The 13,775-nt window shown below is 32.3% G+C and overlaps 1 protein-coding gene across 4 annotated transcripts in view; it reads left to right on the top strand.

The window, feature by feature from the left end:
* DAO (D-amino acid oxidase) overlaps positions 1-13,775 on the top strand; it is a 297,399-nt gene that overhangs the window by 118,166 nt on the left and 165,458 nt on the right. The window lies entirely within an intron of this gene.

Genomic DNA, 13,775 nt, shown 5'->3' with positions numbered 1-13,775 from the left:
ACATGGAAATAGAAGCAAGGTCCATCACTGCATCTGACCAACCGTAATTTTGAGAATTTTAGGAATGGTGGTAAGCTGGTTTCCTCACACTTTGGTATGTGGAACATGTGGCCTAGGTAGTTTGAAAAACTTACACTAGTCTAATTCACAATTGGCAGTTTTCTTTTAGTCCTAAAAACAATTTATGATGTATAGCCATGAATGCACTATAGGTAGAGCCATGTAGTATGCCATAGGGCCTTCAAAAGAGTATTTCTACAGAAGTGAAGTTAACAGTGAGGATATGTTCCCCACTAGAAGAAACAGTGCAAGAATCAATTGTTGTATATCTTAGCAGTTTCTTTTGTATCTGCATTGTCTAGGAACTCCACATTCAGTTGCTGCTTATACTGTTTCAGGTAGTCAGCTCCTTGTAACTGGTTTTGTATATACATTAGTAGTTTTTTTTTATATCGCTGAACTATTGCTTTTGGTGTTAGATATCTGTATTCCCTTTATGTTAATTAGAATGTCAGAGTGATTCATTGCTGGCCCACCTTTGTAAAGAAGATTCCGGCTGAACAAGAGCGACAATGTGCAGTAAGGATAATTTGTCTGGCTGTTGTTTTGAAAGACCAGGGTTACATAGAACAATTAGTAAAAAACAATGGAAACAAGTACTTAAATACTGCATGGTGTAATGCTGTAAATATATGCCAGTTAATAAGAAACAATTGCTTTTGGATAATTATTAATGCAGTCCATAGGAGATATTTATGTGTATGCCCATGTATGTGTTGTGGTGGCTGTTGATATCTACTAGATGTATCATAAAATAATGCACTTCAGACATTGGTGAACATAGCTGACTTGCATGCATCAGTCTTTTTCTTCTTTGAGTTTTAGATTCAGTTCTGTTGTAACTTTAAAGCCCATTTCTATTTGCTTTCTAACCTAAAACTGTTTACAGTTAGGTTATCATGCAGTTTCAGTGTCTGTAAAACCCAAAAGCTGTAAACACATTCTTTAGAAACTATACCGTAATGGTAGATAAAAAAGTAATTACTTGTGCATTTCGATAGGGGATTGGGCTGGTGGAAAATAGGAGCGTCACTCCAAGCACCACCCACTCTTGCTGCAACTTCGTAGAGTCTATTTTTCTGTGGGGACTCAGCGCTGCAGCAGTTTTTTTATGATTATGAAGTCGGAGAAGCATTTTTTTTCTTTGGTCTTGTTTTCTGCATTATACTTACCAAGTATATGTTACTTTTTAAGGTTTGCATATGCCTGTTGTTTGAACACAGTCACACACCAGATCATAGTAATTGTTTTCCTTTGTAGTGTGCATAGCAGACTTAATATGATCTTTAAGTATGCTGCAAATAAACATTATACATTTAATTTATAGACAAGCAGCACAGATGGTGCTACTTTAAGGTAAATGCGGACATTACACCTCACAACTCACTATCAATGCTGCTATTAATTCCATGCAGTGACACCGCCAGGAGTTCTTTAAAACACTTCAGTGATTCATTTAAACAGCATATCTATGTGTTAAAAATGCAATTGAGAACATAAATGGAGAAAGTCCCCATATTAGGGAAACATTTTAAATACAGGTAGCATTAGCTTAGAGAATTGACAAAGGAAGAATATGTGAACTTATATGTATTTTCTGAAGTAAAATAAATCTGAAACTATAAAGATAAGTAGCATTTACCGATGATGATTAAGAATTACTGATTATAATTCACCAGATTTTCCCCAAAAATTCCAATAGTAGGAAGGACAGAGCAAAATATTGAACAAAGCTTAGGGAATGCCCCTAAAAATTGGCACAGTTGAGAAGTATGATGACAATTGATTACAAATTAAGGCTTTTAACTACACTGAAAAGATAAGTGGAACATATAAGCCTTCTTGCCTTTGTCTGACTAAATGTTACTTTCCAATAGTCCTCAAAGAGTCTAAAAAAGTGTATACGAAGGCATACCTCTCAACTGTACAGATTTTCACCTCATATTTTTTTCATAAAATTGTGGTTTTCTGGCAAATTAGTAGCAAATCATTAAAGATTGCAGTTAGAAAATAATGACAGATATTTGAGCTTCAGACTTCATGCCCTTCAGAAAATTCATGGTAATGCAAAACCTGTTATTCTGTCAAGTTTCTAAGTTTGTAAGAGCAATATCTAAAAATTGTCCCTACTTTTGGGCCTTTGTCCCACTTTTATTGATGACTTTGTCCTGATTTCTTGCTATCAGAGGTCGAGAGGTATGATACAAAAGACAATATACAACCTCAGCTCAACTTTCACTGCAGTGAAATCAAAGCATTGTATGGCTCTCTTAGCCTCACTTATCTGAAGCAAAAAGTACATTTAGTAAAACAGCGATTGTTTGTACCATCTCATTGCAGCTTAACTTTCACTTTCCTATAACAGATATTTTGCTAGGAGACGCTGCTTAAGGTGTCATAGATTTTGTTGCAAAAAAACTATAAGATAAGATAGTATCTTCCTCATCCTCCTTAATATAAACAAATGAGATAAATGAGTGGCAATGAGATGTCAAGAATAGTGATTCAGCGTACCGGGGGTGGGGGGTGGGGGGGTGGGGGGGTGCTCACATGTTACATGCTCCAAAATTACATGCCTTGAAGCCACTAAATTACATCTGTCTTAGTGTGGTATAGGAGCCTTTTTTCCATGGCCAGCATAGAAATGAATGTCCTTAGCTGCTTAGACTAATGGTCAGGTGCTGACACATCTATGCTTGTGTATATGCATGTCTGGGCACAGGGTATTATGAGAGATGCCTGTGTGTATATGTTTAAAAAAATGCTACTTTTCAACTCTACCCACAAATCAGCTAGATTTAAGCCATTTGCAGTGAAAGAATACAAATCCAATCTTAACTAAAAGGGCCTAGCCAATAATAAATAAAACACCCAATAAACAATAACTTTAAAGTAAAGCAGCTATAAGGTAAAATAAACTGCAGTAGGAGCAAAAGATAAGAAACAGTGCAAGGATGCAAACTATAAATGAAGCATTTCAGAATAATCACACAGCAGCAACAGTCATGGAACACTGGCAGCTTTCGAAGAATAAACGTTTTCCAGTTCTGTTTACCTTAAATTAAAAATGCTGCTTCTCAGCTCCTCCCACAAATCAGCTAGATTTAACCTCTCTGCAGTCAAAGAACACAAAACAATTCTTATCTAACCTACTTTAGGCAAGACCTTTTAAAACTCTGCGATAAAACAACTTTGAAGTAAAACAAATTTTAGGCAAAACAAACAAAATAAGAACAATATACAAGAAACAGTGGAAAGAAGCAAACTATAAAAGAAGAATTTCAGAACAGTCACAGAGCACTGACATCTCCCAAAGATTAAACATTTTCATGTTCTGCATACTTTAATTGAAAACTGTTACCTCATACCTCCACCCAGGCAGATATCTTGAAAGGTCTTCAACATTGGCTTTGGCTGAAAGGGTGAAGGGGCTCTATTGCCTAATTTGCCTTGAATGATGTCACTCATTCTTTCACTTTTTCTAAATGTGCTCTTTTTTTACTAAAACTTAGTTTGGTTAGAACTACTTTAGTTGTTCTTTCTGGAGATAGTCCTTCTTGGGTTTTGTTGAAGTAGTTGATTGTTTGTTCTTTTCCGTTATGTAGAACCAATATTCTGCTTTGCGTAATGCCTTGGTAACTGTTTTTGATTGAAGCATGGCCCTATCATGGTGGTGGAACATGAAGATGTGCAGCACTGTGGTGGGTTGTCTCTGTGGCCACTCTAAATGCTAATGAGGCATTCCAGGAGAGATGCATATACTAATTTGCCATGTGTTCTCCCTTGGAACTCCTTGCAGTAAGGCATTTACATAGCCAAACAATTCAGAGCATTTTGCTCAATATAGGGAACACGGCCAAAAGCTCATGTTCATTCATAGAGGTAAGCGACGGGGACTTTAGCATACTGGTAGTATTGGCACGTGTGTGTTGGAGGGTGCTGCATGTGTGTGTGTGTGTTTATCTGGGAGGATAAGTTGGGGGTTTAATGAGGAGGGAGTATAGGTTTATGTTTGTGTGTATCTGTGTGTATATATATGGACTGAATGTGTGGGGAGGGGTTGGAGGGCTGTCATACCTCCACACTCCCCTAGGCTAAGGAGCAAAACCTGCAACATTGGGTCAGGGGAACCACTAGACACCAGGAATGCCCTATAAAACATGCCTTAAAAGAAAAGAAAAAAAAATGTGGATTGAGGTGAGACCACTAAACGCCAGAGATAACTTTTTCGTCTTGTGTCTTTATGGCAGTGGCACAAGACAGATGTGGGTGGGTGGAAAGACTAGCCACCAGGGATAACCAATCATACCTGAAAGACACTAAACAAAGATGTGGGTTGAGGAAGTAATAATAGCCACCAGGGATAACTCTTTAACTATGTGCCTTAAGGGCACTTACAAAAAAGAAAGGAAGACATTGTGGGTTGGAGGGAACAACTAGACACCAGGGATACTCTAACTATTGTCAAATCCTGCAGTCTCTCACCTCCCACAGATAATATTAGCTCTTGGTACTACCACCATACCTCAAGGAAATGGGAGAATAGCACATAAAAATAAAAAATAAAAAAAAATGCAAGGAAGGGGGAATAAGACTGAATCCTGCACCCTTGACACTAGAAACAGCAACATTAACCCACTCTGCTAACTGATATGTTAGTATGGCAAGGGTTTCCTTATAATATAATAAGGATTTCAGACTTTATTCAGGGCCTGCAACAGGGTGAGAGTTATAAGGGAGGGAGACAGGGCACATATAAACATAACTCTCAACCTCATAGTGCAAGAAATCTAGACAAAGCCAAAAATAATGGGGGGACAAAGACACACAATCAAAGATAGATTTTCATTATTATTCTTATAAACTTAGAAAGTCACGAGAATGACAGCTTTTGTATTAGGATGCATTTATTGATTGGTATGAAGTCTGAAACTCTAATGTCTAGTATTAACATTGCTCAGCAGTACATAGGTGAGCAATGAAATCAGCACAATATGTATAAGTCACAAATCTACCTGTTCTGCCATTCCTCAATGTGCAGTATAACCTGCTACCACAACCAAACATATAAATACATACTAATGCATGTGCATCCGCACACATGGGCAATGAACAGTCCTTATGGATTACATAAGCCCATGCCTGGCAATGACTGCACAGTATTGTGATGCACCATCTTTTCATGTTTGCTACAAGGACAGCCTTGCTGTCCAGAGTCTCTGCAGATTTATGGTTGCATAGTAAGGCACATGCATTGTAGAGAAGTACTACAGTTAGCCTAACAAATGCATCAGAATATGTTTTGTGAATGATCCCTTATAAAATCTATTATAATTATTCCACTGAAACTGACTCTGGTGTACATAGTACTGCATAGTACACAAGTATATGCTGCGGGCACCTCTGCATAATTCATAACATACCTTTGTGTCATTAGTGCAATTTGTGTTTAAGAATCACACAGTTAACAAAACTTTAGAGTACACACACACTGTACATTTTGAGTATAAGGTTAAAGTAGATAACGTGGATTTTTAAAGCATGTTGTTAATGCTGACCCATGCAATTAAAACAAGTGCTTTGAAGATGATAAAAACAGTTTAGTGTGACTTAATCTAGGAAATAGTTTTGCCAAACTGCATCTTTACATAAAACACCTGAGAAGGAATTCTTCAACACTACTAGATAAGGGAAGCTCCCCTGTACTCAAAACTAAATATAACCTACCCCAAAACCATAGCACCTCATTGTAGTTATATTTCTAGCAGAGGAACTGAATGTGACAAGATATTTAGGCAAAACAGATCTGCTAAATCACACATTCCCAAATTACTCACCAGTCATTCATGATGTTTCCAGTCCAGATAGACAATGCTGATGTTTTTAACAAATAATATTATTTATCGTGATTCAGCCAATGAGACTTGTATGTTGTTCAGTAGTTGAAAATCCCTGTCAAATGACAGTGTAAACTACAAAAACTGTAGTTGTGGTAACACATGCCAGCTGAGTACAATCTTCTCAAATTAGGAACTTTCCCAAAGTACTGATTTCTTGGAAGCAGAAACTCTATATTTACAGTGGTAAGCATTACGGGGCCCAGTGTTGAAGATAATTCATCCTTTCAGATTTATAGGTGTTCTGAAATTGTTGTGCCTTGAAATGCAGGCTGATACTGTGCCATCTGTAGCTATCCAACAAGCAGGAGTGGGGCATTCCAGATTTTTTTTTTTTTTTTCAAAACAGGTTTATTGTTTTAACATATAAGAGAAATATAACAATTTTATACAAGTAATTAAAAATAGGTATTATTATAATATTCAACAAAACAACTAAAGTATTTACAAAGACATCCACTACAATCAGATCAATTAATTAAACTAAAATACCATGCTATTGAAATTAAAATTTTTTTACAAATTTTGTAAATTATCCCATACAATAAAATAAGATGTTTTTCTATTTGTTCTAGTCCTAATTGTGTTTATTTCCATATGGCACACTATATTCATAACATTTTAAATTCATTGAACGAAGGAGGTGTATCTGAAATCCAATTTCTAGTTATTATTTTCCAGCCACTGCTAGAATAGACCATAACAAGGGAAGCTTAACCTTTTTAACACTTTGAGGTACAGGTGTGTTGAATAATATAAGAGATTTAGAAATAATGAAATTATCTGTAAAAAGAGCCTGCAAAAATTCATTAATTGACTTCCAGTATTCTTTCAATTTTATACAGTCATAAAACATATGAGCCCAGTCAGCATTAATTTCTACATTACATCTCTTACATAGATTATCTTTATTATTTATTGTATTCATCATCAAAGGTGTATAAAAAGATCTATGTAAAAATTTCCATGTATAAAGTCTCCAGACAATGGAAGACGTAGTTCTATAAGCAGATTCCAATATATATTGTTTATCTTGTTGATTTGGTGGGTCCCCATTAATAGAAGTGAAATAATTCCAGTATGAATCTACACTGTAAAAGTTTCTTGTCTGATAACTTTATGTATGTATGAAAGTTTACCTTTATCAGAAACTTTATGTTGTAAATTTAATATCAAGTAATCAGTCAGTGTTGGAATAGATTCTTTAACAGTTATAGACATTACATCTATTTTATTAATGAGATGTTGTCTAAAGGTCTGAACCTCTAACCAGCAAGTTTCTCTTAGATCAAATTCTTGTTTTAAAAAATCTAGATTTTTAACTTTATTATCAGATATCAACTGATACCAGTACTTTAGATCATTATCTATAGCTAAATGAGTTCCTTCAGAAGTAGATGACAAAAGCATACCCTGAGTATACATTATAGGAAATACAATAAAATTCCATTCCCTATACTTAGGGTGCATGAATATAAAGTTATGATAACTAATAATAATATTTAATGGGTAACAAACCATATGTTTAGGTGTAATAGGTGAAGTACAAAATTCCTTTAGTAACCATAACATGGAGTTATTTACAATCATATTTTTATGTGTTAAGGAGATTTTCATGAAGTGTATACTAATTAGCTCCCAATAATCTTTCCATTTTGTGACATATGACTGATATATTAATAAAGTAATAACTTTTACAATAGAAGAGATAGTATATAAATTAAAGTCTGGAAAAGAAATACCCCCTTGAGACCAGCTATTAGTATGTTTCTTTAATGCAATCCTAGGTCTATTAGGTGCCCATAAGAAATTTAACATTAGTGTGTTCAGTTTCTTGATAATTATTTTTGTAGGTGGAAGTATTATTGATTGTATTAAGTATAAAATCTTGGGGAATATTATCATTTTAATAATTGTAAGTCTCTCCTCCATATTAAAAAACATATTATTCCAGGTATTAAAAAGATTTTGTATATTAAGAAAACAGGTATTATAATTATTATATATAATAGATTTAATATCTTTAGATAGTATTATACCTATATAAGTTATCTGACCTGAATTGGGTACATATTTAGTAAAATCACTAATGAGAATATTTTTTCGTGTATATATAGATAGTATTTTAGTTTTTTCTTCATTGAATATTAAACCAGAAATACTTTTAAAATTCATCATGTTATCAAATAGAGACTGTATAGAAGAATTAGATCCTGCTGATGTAATTAGAACATCATCTGCAAAAAGTTGAATTTTGGATGTTGTATTTTCATCTATTTCAAAACCCTCTATGACAGTACTGTTTCTGATCAAATTAGCCCAAGGCTCCATTACTAAAGTGAATAATAGTGGAGAAAGTGGACATCCTTGTTTTGTACCTTTAAGAATGGGTATTTTTTGTGAAACATATGTTCCAACTTTAATATAAGCCAACGTTCCTTTGTATAAATGTTCAATTAGATTTACAAATGCATCCGAGAAGTTTGTGCACTTCATTAAGGTAAACAGATAGTCCCAACTTACTGAATCAAATGCTGAACTTATATCAAGACTAATAAGTGTTAAATCTTTCTTTTTCCTATTTGCAAAATCTATTAATGTTAAAGTTCTTCTTATATTATCAAAAGTATTTCTATTTACAATGAAGCCTGTCTGATCTATATCTATAATGCCGGGAATGATTGTCTTCAATCTATCAGCAAAGATATTCATAAACATTTTATAATCAACATTAAGTAATGAGATGGGCCGATATGAAGAACATGTAGTTGGATCTTTATTAGGTTTTAAAATTAGCGAAATAAATGTATATTGCCAAGATGGGGGGGGGTTATTAACTCAGTTTGGGCCAAAATAAAAACCTTATGTATTAATGAATATGTATTTTTAGAAAGGATTTTATATATCTCTGGTATAATACCATCATTACCCGGTGCTTTGTTTGATTTAAGCTTATTTATTTGTGTAATAACTTCTGTATATGAAATATTCTTGTCCAATAGTTTAATCTGTTGTTTATTGCTTTTTATTCATATTTGTGGTTATAAACTCCTTTATTTTATCTTTAGGTTCCATGTTAATATTATTATGGTTAATTTTGTGAAAGTGATTTCTAAATTCATCTAGTATTTCTGGTATACTAGAAACATTCTTCTTTTCCTTAGAGAAAAGATTTCTTTGATATGGTTTTGTTTATTCAACTTTTTGTTTTATTTTTAAGTCTATGTAAGTATTTGGGGCTTATTGAATAAGACAAAAACTTGTATTTCTCTAAAGTTATTTTAACTTTATGAGTTAAAATTTCTTTGTATTTCTCATTTAGTTTGTTTATTTCTTCAATAACTTTCTTGTCCATAATATTTTCTTTATTATTATGTTTATAAGAGTCTAATTTACTTTGAATATCTAACAATTCCTTATCCCAAGATTTCCTTTTATTATTATACCATCTGATACTTTGTCCATATAGATATGATTTTAAGGCATCCCAAATATAAACAATGGAGACTTCAGGAGTGTTATTTATGTCTAACAAATGTTTTACTTCTGAAAGTATATATTCTTTATAGTCTTTTAGTTGGGTTAAGTATGCTGGTATCCTTTTGATCTGAACATTATGAGTATTTTTTATCATGAATTCAAAAACAATTGAATTATGATCAGATATAGGACATGAAATGATTTTGGAATTAATTAAATCTGTTACCATCTGGTTAGAAATAAAGACCCTATCTATTTTTGAATAGGTTTTGTATCTGTTAGAAAAAAAGGTGTATGGTAATGATTTTGAATCTATCTGATTATTAATATCATTCAAATGATAAGAATTAGCAAAATCCTTTAAATGTTTTGCATTAGATGTAATTCTTCTCTTTCCTATAGTGGTAGTATCACTTTCATGTAGTATACAATTAAAGTCACCAGCTAAAATAATATCTCCTATAGAGAATGATATGATCTTATCAAGATGATGTTTCACTGTATTAATACCAATTCCAGGTATCCAATATACATTAATTAAAGTGTAAGTCTTCCCATTAATTTGTATTGTAACCATACAAAACATTCCTTTGTCATCCTGATAAGACTTAATGGTTTTAGGAATGGGCATATTTTTATTCCATAAAATAGCCACTCCTCTTTTTTCTGAGTGTGCTCTGAACTAACCAATACTGTGTATTTGTTTGTGGCTAGTTTATCAATATCTTTTTCAAGAGATGGGTTTCTTGTAGGAAGACTAAGTTGGCCTTATGTAAATTAATGTATCTTATTAGGCTTGCCCTTTTACATGGATTATTCAATCCATTAATGTTTAAAGAAATTCCTTTTAAAGATGTCATTTGGCATTTTTAAAACTTAAGAATCTTATGATCAAAATAACAAATAAGATAAGTAATGTTACATCTCCTCCTTTAGGTGTACCTTTAAATATAGCTGTATTTATTGAATCTCTTATGGGATTTCGTATAGGATTCAATTTTGTTTGTAGTGACAATGAATGTACAAAATATATTGTGGATGTCAAAACTATATACAAATAACAATGAACAAGTGAAAATAATGTAAGGATTAAACCTTGCATCCAGCCTGGAGTTATAAACTCCAACTTAGAGTAGTATTTACCACTCAAGTTAACCCCCTACCCTAAGCAGCAGTACGTCAGCTACCACCTTATCAATTTAATACTAGTTATATTTAATTGAAGTTAACAGTTTTCAATTCAATTATCTAGCAAGACAAGACTACACATTTGGTAAAACAGCATCATATAAACTAAAATAAACCTTTTTTTTTTTTTTTTAAAACTGTTCATACTACTATATACATCCATGTAATATAAAACACTTGTATTCAAATAGCATTCAAATAATCTTGATTTTAGAAATAAAGAGGAGAGAAAAATAAGTTCTAACATTCATTTAAATCAAAAACTTTGGCTAATATGATTCAGACATTACATATATTAGGATGCATCTATTTTCTGTCATGTAAATGCAGTTAACAGCTTCCAAAAAAAAAAACTTGAATTGCTTGTATATGAGCATTTACTCAAACTCATTATTGCCAATAGAATAAAATATTGTATTCATAGAAATTGTTATAAATCATACTTCATAGTTAAGCAGATTCTCAGAAACATTTATATACATATCTACACACACACATACACACATACACACATATATATATATATATATATATATATATATATATATATATATATATATACATACATACACACATACACACGCATATGTACATATATATATATATATATATATATATATATATATATATATACACATGCATACACACACACACACACACACACACACATACAAATGCACATACACACACACACACACACACACACACACACACACACACACACACACACACACACACACACACACACACACACATACACACACACACATACATATATATATATATATCTGATCTCATTGAGTTGTATCTTTACTGAGCACCATCTTACATTGCTGTCCCTTCAATAAACCTGTCTGCTTTATACAAAATAAAGCACAGCAAACACATTTTAGTAACCAGATTTTACAAACATGCTATACTACTGCTTTAAAATATATCACATGACAATTTCTTCCAGTATAGAGTTATAAAATTATTTATGCTTGTCAATCAGATGAATTAAATGAGTTATAGTAATGTATATGTTTGGGACATAGGTTTTTAACACATATTATTAATCTGCTATTCCTGTATCTGTGATGTGTCAGTGTGATATCTAGGTCAAAGGTGAGACCAGCTGCTTTCAGCTTCTCTGTGAGAATTCTGAGAGTTGAAGCTTTTGAAGTAGCTCATGGACACTGTGCATGAGACAGCCCACATCCCAGATTGTCTCTCTTAACATTTTGGCAGGAAACTTATTACAAACTAGTGACAAACATTAATTTAGCAGTGTAAATGCATCTAAACATGACAAAACCTTCACAATGAATTCTACAGGTTATTACAGACTCTATGTAAGTGAAATCAAGCCCAAAATTATTAATAAGTAACAAAACTCAACATTTTTGTCCCAACTCAACTCCTATGCGAATCTTATTATTTACTGTGTCTATATGATCAAAAGTATTTCTATATATTAATAAAGAAAAGAAAAGAGAGTAGAAAGTAAAAGGGTGTAAGGCAGAAATAAAAAAAATGTAAGAGAAAGCTATAAGAAGTATATACAATAGAATATTACTTACTGTTTATATTAATAGAGTTAAAAATAAAACATATTATTTACTATTATTTAGTTCTAATTATTATTAGTTAAAGCATGACAGATTATTTACAAACAAGCATAAGCAGTGTAATCAAGAAAGTATAATTAGGTAGTGTCATTCCTGTATCTGTGATGTGTCAGTGTGATATCTAGGTCAATGGTGAGACTAGCTGCTTTCAGCTTCTCTGTGAGAATTCTGAGAGTTGAAGCTTTTGAAGTAGCTCATGGACACTGTGCATGAGACAGCCCACATCCCAGATTGTCTCTCTTAACATTTTGGCGGGAAACTTATTAAAAACTAGTGACATTCATTTAGCAGTGTAAATGCATCTAAACATGACAAAACCTTCACAATGCATTCTACAGGTTATTACAGACTCTATGTAAGTGAAATCAAGCCCAAAATTATTAATAAGTAACAAAACTCAACTCCTATGCAAATCTTATTATTTACTGTGTCTATATTATCAAAATCATTTCTATATATTAATAAAGAAAAGAAAAGAGAATAGAAAGTAAAAGGGTGTAAGGCAGAAATAAAAAAAAAATGTAAGAGAAAGCTATAAGAAGTATATACAATAGAATGTTACTTACTGTTTATATTAATAGAGTTAAAAATAAAACATATTATTTACTATTATTTAGTTCTAATTATTATTAGTTAAAGCATGACAGATTATTTACAAACAAGCATAAGCAGTGTAATCAAGAAAGTATAATTAGGAATAGCATTTGAAGAACATATAAACTTTTAAAGGAAAAAAAAAATGTATCAAATTACTGACCTTATTTTTCCTCTTCAGAAAGAGAAACAAGTTAAATCACAGCTTGCCATTAAATCTCCAGATATTTTGACTAGTTATGAAACAAAACATTTCTTTGCACACAGAGAATAACTTTGATTAAATCTTTTTCAAAATATTTGTTGCTTCTTGGAAATGCAGGAACTATATTTAAAAAGATTAATAATAAAATAAAATGATGAGAGAGAAAAAAAACATAGTACAAATCATTTGTTTTTTAGTCTCTTCTTCTTCTCTGAAGTCTTCCATGAAGTTTCAGTTGCCAGTCTCTTCAACAAAGGACTAGCCCATTCCATTTCTTCTATTTTTTCCAAAATCTTATTTTTTTTGATAAACAGTAAAGCAGAGTCTAAGTCATCAAAATTTTAGGACCATCAGGAAGGAAGATTTTAAGCTTGGCAGGAAACAGAAGGTATGTTTTAAACTGTGCTTTTTTAAGCTCCTTTATTAGTGGCAGAAAAACTTTTCTTTTAGCTAATACCATGGAAGAATAGTCATTGTCAAAACGCACAGTTGTTTCATTAATCTTAACAGGAGCTTTAGCCCAAGCAGATTTAAGAACCATCTCTTTATCAAAGATGATAGAAATCTAACTATAACTGATCTAGGATAGTTTTTGTTAGAGTTAGTATTAGCTATAGATCTATGTGCTCTTCGATACCAAAAGAGAGTGCTTCTGGTAAATCTAAAGTTTTAGGGAGCCATGTTGTTAAAAAAGAAGTAATATTGTTACCTTCAATATTTTCTGGCAGTCCAAAAATCCTA

Source organism: Protopterus annectens, chromosome 4.part0, assembly GCF_019279795.1.
Source record: "Protopterus annectens isolate FY-2018-M chromosome 4.part0, PAN1.0, whole genome shotgun sequence".
NCBI lineage: Eukaryota > Metazoa > Chordata > Ceratodontiformes > Protopteridae > Protopterus > Protopterus annectens.
Note: the sequence above shows the minus strand (reverse complement) of the source record. Positions and strands in the feature narration are given on the sequence as shown.